Below are 10,944 nucleotides of genomic sequence, written 5' to 3'. Positions count from 1 at the left end.
TTCCCAATTTTCTAAGAAAGCACCATATTGATTTCCAAAGTGGTTGTACAAGCTTGCATTCCCACCAGCAGTGGAGGAGAGTTCCCCTAGTTCCACATCCTCTCCAGCATAAAGTGTCTTCAGTGTTTTTGATCTTAGCCACTCTGACAGGCGTAAGGTGGTATCTCAGAGTTGTCTTGATTTGCATTTCCCTGATGATTAGGGAAGTTGAGCAATTCCTTAAATGTCTTTCAGCCATTTGGGATTCCTCTGTTGAGAATTCTCTGTTTAGTTCTAAAGCCCATTTCTCAATTGGACTGTTGGTCCTTTTGATGTCTAATTTTTTGAGTTCCTTATATATTCTGGATATCAGTCCTCTGTCAGATGTGGGGTTGGTGAAGATCTTTTCCCATTCTGTAGGCTGTCGCTTTGCCTTGTTGACCGTATCCTTTGCTCTACAAAAGCTTCTCAGTTTCAAGAGGTCCCATTGATTGATTGTTTGTCTCAGTGTCTGCGCTACTGGTGTTATATTTAGAAAGTGATCTCCTATGCCAAGGCGTTCAAGACTATTTCCTACTTTCTCTTCTAGCAGGTTCAGAGTAGCTGGATTTATGTTGAGGTCTTTGATCCACTTGGACTTAAGTTTTGTGCACGGTGACAGATATGGATCTATTTGCAGCCTTCTACACGCTGATATCCAGTTATGCCAGCACCATTTGTTGAAGATGCTTTCTTTTTTCCATTGTACACTTTTGGCTTCTTTGTCAAAAATTATATGTCCATAGGTGTGTGGGTTAATGTCAGGGTCTTCAATTCGATTCCATTGGTCCACATGTCGGTTTTTATGCCAATACCAGGCTGTTTTTATTACTGTATCTCTATAGTAGAGCTTGAAGTCGGGGATTGTGATGCCTCCAGAAGTTGTTTTATTGTACAGGTTTCTTTTAGCTATCCTGGGTTTTTTGTTTTTCCATATGAAGTTGAGTATTGTTCTTTCCAGATCTGTGAAGAATTGTGTTGGTATTTTGATGGGGATTGCATTGAATCTGTAAATTGCTTTTGGTAAGATTGCCATTTTTACTATGTTAACCCTGCCTATCCATGAGCATGGGAGATCTTTCCATTTTCTGAGATCTTCTTCAATTTCTTTTTTCAGGGACTTAAAGTTCTTGTCATATAGGTCCTTCACTTGCTTGGTTAGTGTTACCCCAAGGTATTTTATGTCATTTTTGGCTATTGTAAAGGGTGATGTATCTCTAATTGCCTTCTCAGCTTCTTTGTCCATTGTATATAGGAGGGCTACTGATTTTTTTGAGTTGATCTTGTATCCTGCTATGTTGCTGAAGCTATGTTTATAAGCTTTATCAATTCCTGGGTGGAATCTTTGGGGTCACTCAAGTATACTATCATGTCGTCTGCAAATAGGGAAAGCTTGACTTCTTCCTTTCCAATTTGAATCCCCTTAATCTCCTTATGTTGTCTTATTGCTCTGGCTAGAACTTCAAGTACTATATTGAATAAGTATGGGGAGAGTGGACAGCCTTGTCTCGTTCCTGATTTTAGTGGAATTGCTTTGAGTTTCTCTCCATTTAATTTGATGTTGGCTGTTGGTTTGCTATATATTGCCTTTATTATGTTTAGGTATGTTCCCTGTATTCCTGATCGCTCCAAGACTTTTATCATGAAGGGGTGTTGGATTTTGTCAAATGCCTTTTCTGCATCTAGTGAGATGATCATGTGGTTTTTTTCTTTGAGTTTGTTTATATGGTGTATTACATTGATGGACTTTCGTATGTTGAACCACCCTTGCATCCCTGGGATGAAGCCTACTTGATCATGGTGGATAATTGTTCTGATGTGTTCTTGGAGTCTGTTTGCCAGTATTTTATTGAGTATTTTTGCATCAATGTTCATGAGGGAGATCGGTCTGTAGTTTTCTTTCTTTGTTGCATCCTTGTTTGGTTTAGGAATCAGGGTAATTGTAGCCTCATAGAAGGAGTTTGGTAATGTTCCTTCTGTTTCTATTATGTGGAACAATTTAGAGAGTATTGGTATTAACTCTTCTTTGAAGATCTGGTAGAATTCTGCGCTGAAACCATATGGTCCTGGGCTTTTTTTGGTTGGGAGAACTTTAATGACTGTTTCTATTTCCTTAGGGGTTATTGGACTATTTAAATAGTTTATCTGGTCTTGATTAAACTTAGGTATGTGGTATCTCTCCAGAAAAATGTCCATTTCTTTTATGTTTTCCAGTTTTGTGGAGTAGAGGTTTTTGAAATATGACCTTATAATTCTCTGGATTTCCTCAATGTCTGTTGTTATGTCCCCCTTTTCATTTCTGATTTTGTTGATTTGGATTCTCTCTCTCTGTCTTTTGGTTAGTTTGGATAAGGGCTTGTCTATCTTGTTGATTTTCTCAAAGAACCAACTCTTTGTTTCATTAATTTTTTGTATTATTCTCTTAGTTTCTAATTTATTAATTTCACCTCTCACTTTGATAATTTCCTGGCGTCTATTCTTCCTGGGAGACTTTGCTTCTTCTTGTTCTAGAGCTTTCAGATGTGCTGTTAATTCACTAGTGTGCGATTTCTCCAACTTCTTTATGTGGGCATTTAGTGCTATGAATTTCCCTCTTAACACTGCTTTCATAGTGTCCCATAAGTTTGGGTATGTGGTGTCTTCATTTTCATTGATCTCTAGGAAGTCTTTAATTTCTTTCTTTATTTCTTCCTTAACCCATTGGTGATTCAGTTGAGCATTATTCAGTTTCCATGAGGTTGTAGGTTTTCTGTAGTTTTTGTTGTTGTTGAAATCTAGCTTTAAACCATGGTGATCTGATAGAACACAGGAGGTTATTCTGATTGTTTTGTATCTGTTGAGATTTGCTTTGTGGCCAATTATGTGGTCGATTTTAGAGAAAGTTCCATGGGGTGCCGAGAAGAAAGTATATTCTTTCTTGTTAGGATGGAATGTTCTGTAGATATCTATTAGGTCCAATTGGGTCATGACATCGGTTAAGTCCTTTATTTCTCTGTTAAGTTTCGATTTGGGAGATCTGTCCAGTGGTGAAAGTGGGGTGTTGAGATCTCCCACTATTAATGTGTGGGGTTTTATATGTGGTTTAAGCTTTAGTAATGTTTCTTTTACATATGTGGGTGCCCTTGTGTTTGGGGCATATATGTTCAGAATTGAAACTTCATCTTGGTCGATCTTTCCTGTGACGAGGATGTAATGTCCTTCTTGATCTCTTTTGATTGATTTTAGTTTGAAGTCTATTTTGTTGGATATCAGGATGGCTACCCCTGCTTGTTTCTTAAGACCATTTGATTGAAAAGTCTTTTCCCAGCCTTTTATTCTTAGGTAGTGTCTGTCTTTGAATTTGAGATGTGTTTCTTGTATGCAGCAGAAAGATGGGTCCTGCTTTCGTATCCATTCTGTAAGTCTATGTCTTTTTATAGGTGAATTAAGTCCGTTGATATTAAGGGATATTAATGACCAGTGATTCTTCATCCCTGTTATTTTTGGTGGTAGTGTGTATGTACTTCTCTTCTTTGGGGTTTACTGTTGTGGCTTTATCTATTGCCTGTGTTTTCAAGTGTGTATCTGACTTCCCTCGGTTGGAATTTTCCTTCTAGTGCTTTCTGTAGGGCTGGGTTTGTGGATAGGTATTGTGTAAATCTGGCTTTGTCTTCGAATGTCTTGTTCCTTCCGTCTATGATGATTGAAAGTTTTGCTGGGTATATTAGTCTGGGCTGACATCCATGGTCTCTTAGTGTCTGCATTACATCTGTCCAGGTCCTTCTGGCTTTCAAAGTCTCCATTGAGAAATCGGGTGTTATTCTGATGGGTTTACCTTTATAGGTCACTTGGCCTCTTTCCTTGGCTGCTCTTAATATTCTTTCTTTATTCTGTACATTTAGTTGTTTAATTATTATGTGTCGAGGGGACTTTTTTGGGGGTCTAGTCTGTTTGGTGTTCTATAGGCTTCTTGTATCTTCATAGGCATTTCCTTCTTTAAGTTGGGAAAGTTTTCTTCTATAATTTTGTTGAATATATTTTCTGTGCCTTTGAGTTGGTATTCTTCACCTTCTTCTATCCCTATAATTCGTAGGTTTGGTCTTTTTATGGTGTCCCAGATTTCTTGGACATTTTGGTTCATGACTTTGTTGGCTTTAGTGTTTCCTTCGACTGATGGAACTATTTCTTCTACTGTATCTTCAATGCCAGAAATCCTCTCTTCCATCTCTTGCATTCTGTTGGTTATACTTGCATCCGAAGTTCCTGATCTTTTACTCAGGTTTTCTATTTCCAGCATTCCCTCTGTTTGTGTCTTTTTTATTTTTTCAATTTCCCTTTTCAGTTCTTGGACTGTTTCCTTTGTTTGTTTCATTGCTTTTTCATGATTTTCTTTCAGTGCTTTATTGTTTTCTTCCAGGACTTTAATGTTTTCTTCCAGGACTTTATTGTTTTCTTGGAGGGCTTTATTGTTTTCTTCTAATTTGTTTGCCCTTTCCTCTAGTTGTTTACAGCGTTCTTCCAATTTTCTTGTCTTTTCCTCTACACAAGCCTCTACCTTCTTCATGAAGTTACTCATAAGGCTACTTTCTTCTGCTTCTTCCAATTTTTGGTGTTCAGGTCTAGATGATGGAGGCGAGCTAGGTTCTGGTGATGCTGTATTGCTCTTCATTTTGCTGTATGTACTTCTGCCTTGACGTCTGCCCATCTCCTTATGGTTCCTTCTTGGTCTTATCAGTGTACTTGTTTCACAAAGAGCTGACAGACTCAGGAAGACTCTCTCTCTTGTCCAAAAGGGAGTTCTCTTGTCCAACTCTTTGGTCCAGAAGGGAAGTCAGGGGCAAGCTCTGGTCCAGAATGGCAGTCAGGGACAGGCTGGGAGCTGGGGGCCGGTCTCTAAGTCTCAGGAAGTGGCTGGGGTCTTGGGCAGATGGGCGTGGGAGCAGGGCGCGGAGATTGCAGGGGCTTCCGGGGGGGCTGGAAAAGGGGATCCCTCCCGGTGGGGCTAGAAGGGGAGCTGTCCGGTGGCCAGAACCTGGTGCCAAGTTGGGCAGGTCCTCCCGGAGTGGCTGGTGCCCAGGGATGGGGTACGGGCTGGACCCAGGCACTCACCTCTGGTCCAGAAGGGAAGTCGGGGGCAGGCTGGGAGCAGGGGGCCGGTCTCTAAGTCTCAGGAAGTGGCTGGGGTCTCGGGCAGATGGGTGTGGGGGCAGGGCGCGGAGACTGCAGGGGCTGCTGGGGGCTTGGAAAAGGGGATCCCTCCCGGTGGGGCTAGAAGGGGAGCTGCCCGGTGGCCAGAACCCGGCGCCAAGCTGTGCAGGCCTCCCCGGAGTGGCTGGTGCCCAGGGATGGGGTCCGGGTTGGACCCCGGTACTCACCTCTGGTCCAGAAGGGAAGTCGGGGGCAGGCTGGGAGCTGGGGGCCGGTCTCTAAGTCTCAGGAAGTGGCTGGGGTCTCGGGCAGATGGGCGTGGGGGTAGGGCGCGGAGACTGCAGGGGCTGTCGGGGGGCTTGGAAAAGGGGATCCCTCCCGGTGGGGCTAGAAGGGGAGCTGCCCGGTGGCCAGAACCCGGTGCCAAGCTGTGCAGGCCTCCCCGGAGTGGCTGGTGCCCAGGGATGGGGTTCGGGCTGGACCCGGGTACTCACCTCTGGTCCAGAAGGGCTTCTTTTGTTTTCTTAAGAAATGTTTTATTCATTTTACATACCAATTACAGATCTCTCTCTTCCCTCCTCCTTCCCCCTCCATTCCCTCCATCAATAAGGTAAGACCCCCCATATAGAGTCAGCAGAGCCTGGTGCATTCAGTAGAGGCAGGTCCAAGCCCTTCTCCCTGCCTAAAGGTTGTGCAGAGTGTCCCACCCTAAGGAGTGGGCTCCAAAAAGCCAGTTCATTTACCAGCGATGGATCTTGATTCTACTGCCAGGGATCCCCTTAAGCATATCAAACTATACAACTGTCTGAATTATGCAAAGGGCCTAGCTCAGTACCATTGAGGCTCCACAGGTGTTGATCTAAGTGTCATGAGTTCCCACTAGTTTGGTTTGTTTGTCTGTAGGGTTGCTCATCATGATCTTGATGCTCTTTTTCGTCCCTCCCTCCCTCCCTCCCTTCCTCCCTCCCTCCCTCCCTCCCCCCCCTCTTTCTCAGACTGAACTCCTGGAGCTCAGCCTGGTGTTTGGCTGTGGATATCTGCATCTGCCTCCATCAATTACTGAAGAAATGTTCTATGACAACAGTTAGGGTATTCACCAATCTGATTACTTGGGTAAGCCCTCAGGTGCCCTCTCCACTATTGCTGGTAGTCTAAGCTGGGGTCATTCTGTAGATTCCTGGGAACTTCCCTAGCACCAGGTTTCTCCCTATCCACATGAAGTCTCCCTCTATCATGGTATCTCTTTCATTGCCCAGCACCAAAATTAAAAGTAAAGTAATTATATGATTTTTTGAATGCTTCATGATCTAATGATTGAATATTCAGCTTCTATCTCTTTAAAATGCCTTGATATTTTCTTTCATTTGTACTGAATTCCTAAATACTATGGGAAATCATGGAAATCATTTAAGTTATATTAATCTGGCAATCAAAATGGCAAATATGCATATATACATGGTATAACACATTTTGATGCTTTTATTTTTTATTTCTGAGATTTTAATACAATTAAAACATTTATTCCTCTGTTCAGTTTTCTCTAAACTTTCCATAAAGCCGTCCCTGCTCTCCTTCATATTTGTGACCTCTTTTTCACTAATTGTTATTGCATTTCCATATGTAAATACATATATATTCACGAATATAACATATTCACTCTGTCTACTAATACCTGTATGTATGTTTTTGTTCCTTATCATTTAACATTGGGAAACCAATTGATGTGCTCTTCTCTGGTGAGGAAGACCTCTCCTGCACCCATTTTCTTCAGTTCTCTATACTTCATTGTGTAGGATTTATGCTTCATGGGATTTTTCCTGTCCACTTTCACAGGTCCATTGAATTTGCTCTTGTTCAGTTCAAATATGGGCTTTTTTATATGATTCTAGTTTTCCAGGTGGCCACTACAGTTGTTATTAAAATCTATTCTATAAATTACATAGTACACTCATATTATGTGGTTGATTTCCTTTATAGTCATAGTGACATGAGTGGGATTATAGCTAAGATAGTAGGGCACCTGCCTGGCATATTCAAGGCATGAGCTTTTTTCCCATCATTGCATAAACTGTGCTACACTAGATGTGGAAATGCACATAAAATGATGATCAATTTAAGAATATCATTAGTCACTTAGTGAGCCTGAGGTTGTCCTGACATACAGGAATCACTGTCTATTGAATTAAGAGATATACTTTCAGCCAGATATTTATTTTATCCTTGAACACTACTGTACCACTGGGCTTTCATCATTACAGCTCAGTACTGGGCCTTGGTTACTAGAATTGGCAGTAAATATATGAAACTATAGAAATACATGAAGCTATTAGACCTTCAGAATAAATTTTATACTAATTTTGATTAAAAACTGAATACCTCTCAGCCAGAAATTCTGTAGGTATCATCATTTTAATACATAAACAAAACACACAACATCCATAGGGTGGTTCATAGAAATTGTGAACCCAGATGTAGTGGAACTGGGGAAGTAGAATTGGGACAGTTCAGTTTGTTCCTGTGATGGAGCCAGAATGTGATCCCACCTTAGTCTCACAGGTTTACTGAACATTTGCATGATCTTTTATTTTTTTAAGGCGTTATTTATTTTAATTCAGTTTATTTGTTTTTGACAAAATAATATATGCATTCAATATGAATATATAAGGGTGAAAATATGGTGTTTAGTCATGTACTAACAATGTGAGATGATTCCATTTATGAACCTATTACTTTATCCCTCAGCTCACATACTCAAATGATTGGAATTAGGGAAAATTCCACTCACACACATTTTCTAAATTTATGTACATTTCAATTCGTTTTCAGAGCAGTAGATTTGTTTATGCCATCTTTAAACATTCTTTATTTAATTATTTCCTCTGAGGTTAAACCCTTCTATGTAAATGGGACCCATAAAGACACAGAATGTTTAAAGAAAGATAAACGATTTGTTCTAAAGGGAAAGGAAACATCCTATCACCCAGAGAACTTCTTTAAGCTCAGGAAGGAAACAACTCATATTAGTTTCAGGAATTCTTGAACCTGAGCAGATTCATTATTCCCCTTTACCCACAAGCATATATAACTTCTAAAAATATCTGACAGACACTTTCAGACAAGCTGAGAAGCATAGAACAGGCTGAGAAAAAGCCTAGTACCTTTCCAATGTCCTGTTTCTTCCAAACCCAGCAACGGTAATTATATAAAGATCAGGCCTGTTTTTCCTCCAAGGGCATCTATGTTCATAATAATATACTCCAACAAAAACATGCTCTACACACACACCAACATACACAATTTAAAATTATATTAAAATACAAATTAATGATAAGTAAAACATCAGAAACTGAGTAAATATGTAAAAATATCTCAAAATCCATTTTTAAAAATTATGTATCTATGTTTGTGTGAGTTTATATTTATGCATGCCATGCCTGTTTAGGCAAGAGGAGAGCATTGGATTCCACAGCACTGAAGTTACAATTGAAAATGAGTTACTGAAAGTTAATACTGAAAATGGAACTGAAGTCCTTTGCCAGAAATTTATGCAATCTGAAAAGTTAAGACCTCACTTCATGCCCTCAGTGTGTTTTTCTAACAAGCAGAAGGGAATATGAGAAATTAGAGAGGAAAATAATGTTTCCTTACTTGAATGAGAACACAGCCTACAGAAACTGCAGGGACACTTGAATAGCAGTGATATGGGGAAATATTGTACCTCTAATTGTTGTCATTGAAATTAGTGATCTTGCCAACAAATAATAAGGTACACCAAGAATCTGTGAAATAGGAAAGGAATGGTAAGCCTAGTATGACACACCCAAGGAAATAGAACCAATGATGGATACCACAAGTAAAGCCATCTCATATTGAACAAAGATGGCAGAAGAAACACTTGAGAATGGATACTCTATTCACAAAATAGTGTTTGAAACTGGTTATTCTAATGCAGAGGAAATAAGTTAAACTCATCTCTATTCTGTATTCAGTACTCATCATACTCTGCAAAAAGTAAAATCCAAATAGATAAAATTCCTTAATATAAAACCTTAAATTATGACTCTGCTGGAAGGAAACAGGGTATCCTGTATTGTGTAGGTGTATGGAAGGATGGCTAACATGACTCCAATTTTTTAGAAATTAAGACCAACAACTAATAATTGTGCCCTTATGAAACTACAAAGCTGTTGTATACATAAGGAAATGATCAAACCCATGGAGAGCAATATGACAGAGTAGGAGAAGATCTTTGCCAGACGTACATCTGACAGAGCATTATTATCCCAAATATAAAAACTAAACTAAGTAAAAACTCAAAAAGAGAGCCAAATGTTGTGTCATAGTCATTTAAACTTCATTTAATCCCAGCACTTCAGAGCAGAGTGAGGCAGATCTCTGTGAGTTCAAGGCTAGGCTGGTCTACAAAGTGAGTTCATGGCCAGCTGGTACCACTGAAGAAGACCTTACCTCAAACCAGGAAACAAATGAACATCACACTCTTTCCCCCACTTTTATCCCATTCCTTCTATCCAATATCCATATATTTATTACTTCCCACTGATCCATAGAACCACTGTGTACTAGGGACCTAGTGTCACCAAATACAGTTTGGTCCCAGGTAAGGATTCAAATCCATCTCTATTCCATGGGGCTATCCATTGTTCCACAGAACTTTTTCCTCTCAGAGAACCAGTGTCTGCCACCAGACTGGGGCAAGAGTAACTAATGATAGGAATACCACACATCAAAGATGAGAACAGATATCTCATCTAATAAACAATTCAAAACCCTAGTTGTCCAGACCACTGGGAACATACACAAACATGAAAAACTAAGACAATATGCCTCCTCTTGAAGCGAGAAACTGTATTGTAATATGCCCCAAGAAAGGCAATTTAGATGAAACATAAGCCAAGGAGTTCCTAATACTAGGTAGAGATATGATCAAGGACATTAGAGATGCATATAAATGATTTATTAAAGACAGAACAAAAGAAACAGTTGAATGAAATAATAATTACAGAATTTAACTAAGCAAAACCAGTAAAGAATAGTCAAACTGAAATTAAAGTCAACATGATAGCTCACAAGTCAATGAAAGTATAATTATCACTGAGTGCCATGGGGTATGATCTGCTACCTCAGAACATGTTGGTGTCTGAGGACCATGCCATGCCCAGGCCATGCTGATCTGTGTGGTTGGTGCTGCTACCTAGATCCAAGGACATGTCCTAGCATGGACCTCTGTGTAGGGTCGTGTCTAAGTCCATGTCCATGTTCAGGCTGGGGTCTGTAGTAGTGTCTGTGACTCTAGTTGCCACCAAGGGTTCTGTAGATGGTAGTGCCCAGGGGCCATTGCTGTGATTGAGTCAGCACAAATTTGAGTGGCCTGTTCTGCCACTGGAGTTGTGATGGTGCCTGGGCCCAAGCTGCTGCCAAGGATCATGTCTGGGTTCATAGTACTGCTACATCTGGGGTCTGTGGTGATGTCCATGGCCTGTGTTAGCAAGGGGGTCATTGGAAATAGTTTGTACCGAGTCAGTCCCACTTTTCACTGGCAATGGGATGGCTGGCCCTGCCCCTTGCTGAATACTGTAGCAGGTAAGCTGGCCTTATGAAAGGGAGAGTTTGCCACCAGACTTGGGAAAGATGGCCCCACAACTCACCCTAGGCATATACCTAATCTGAGAAGCAGACTACAGCTGACTCAGTTGTCAGGTAAGCTGACACTGAAGGCATGAGAACAGGAGACCCCACCTTGCTCCCCGATCTGCCATGGTGAGGGAAAGATGTCCTACC

The sequence above is a fragment of the Peromyscus maniculatus genome, chromosome 22, assembly GCF_049852395.1.
Source record: "Peromyscus maniculatus bairdii isolate BWxNUB_F1_BW_parent chromosome 22, HU_Pman_BW_mat_3.1, whole genome shotgun sequence".
In the NCBI taxonomy this organism is placed as follows: domain Eukaryota; kingdom Metazoa; phylum Chordata; class Mammalia; order Rodentia; family Cricetidae; genus Peromyscus; species Peromyscus maniculatus.
The sequence above is the reverse complement of the archived record's forward strand: the minus strand, read 5'-3'. Positions refer to the sequence as shown.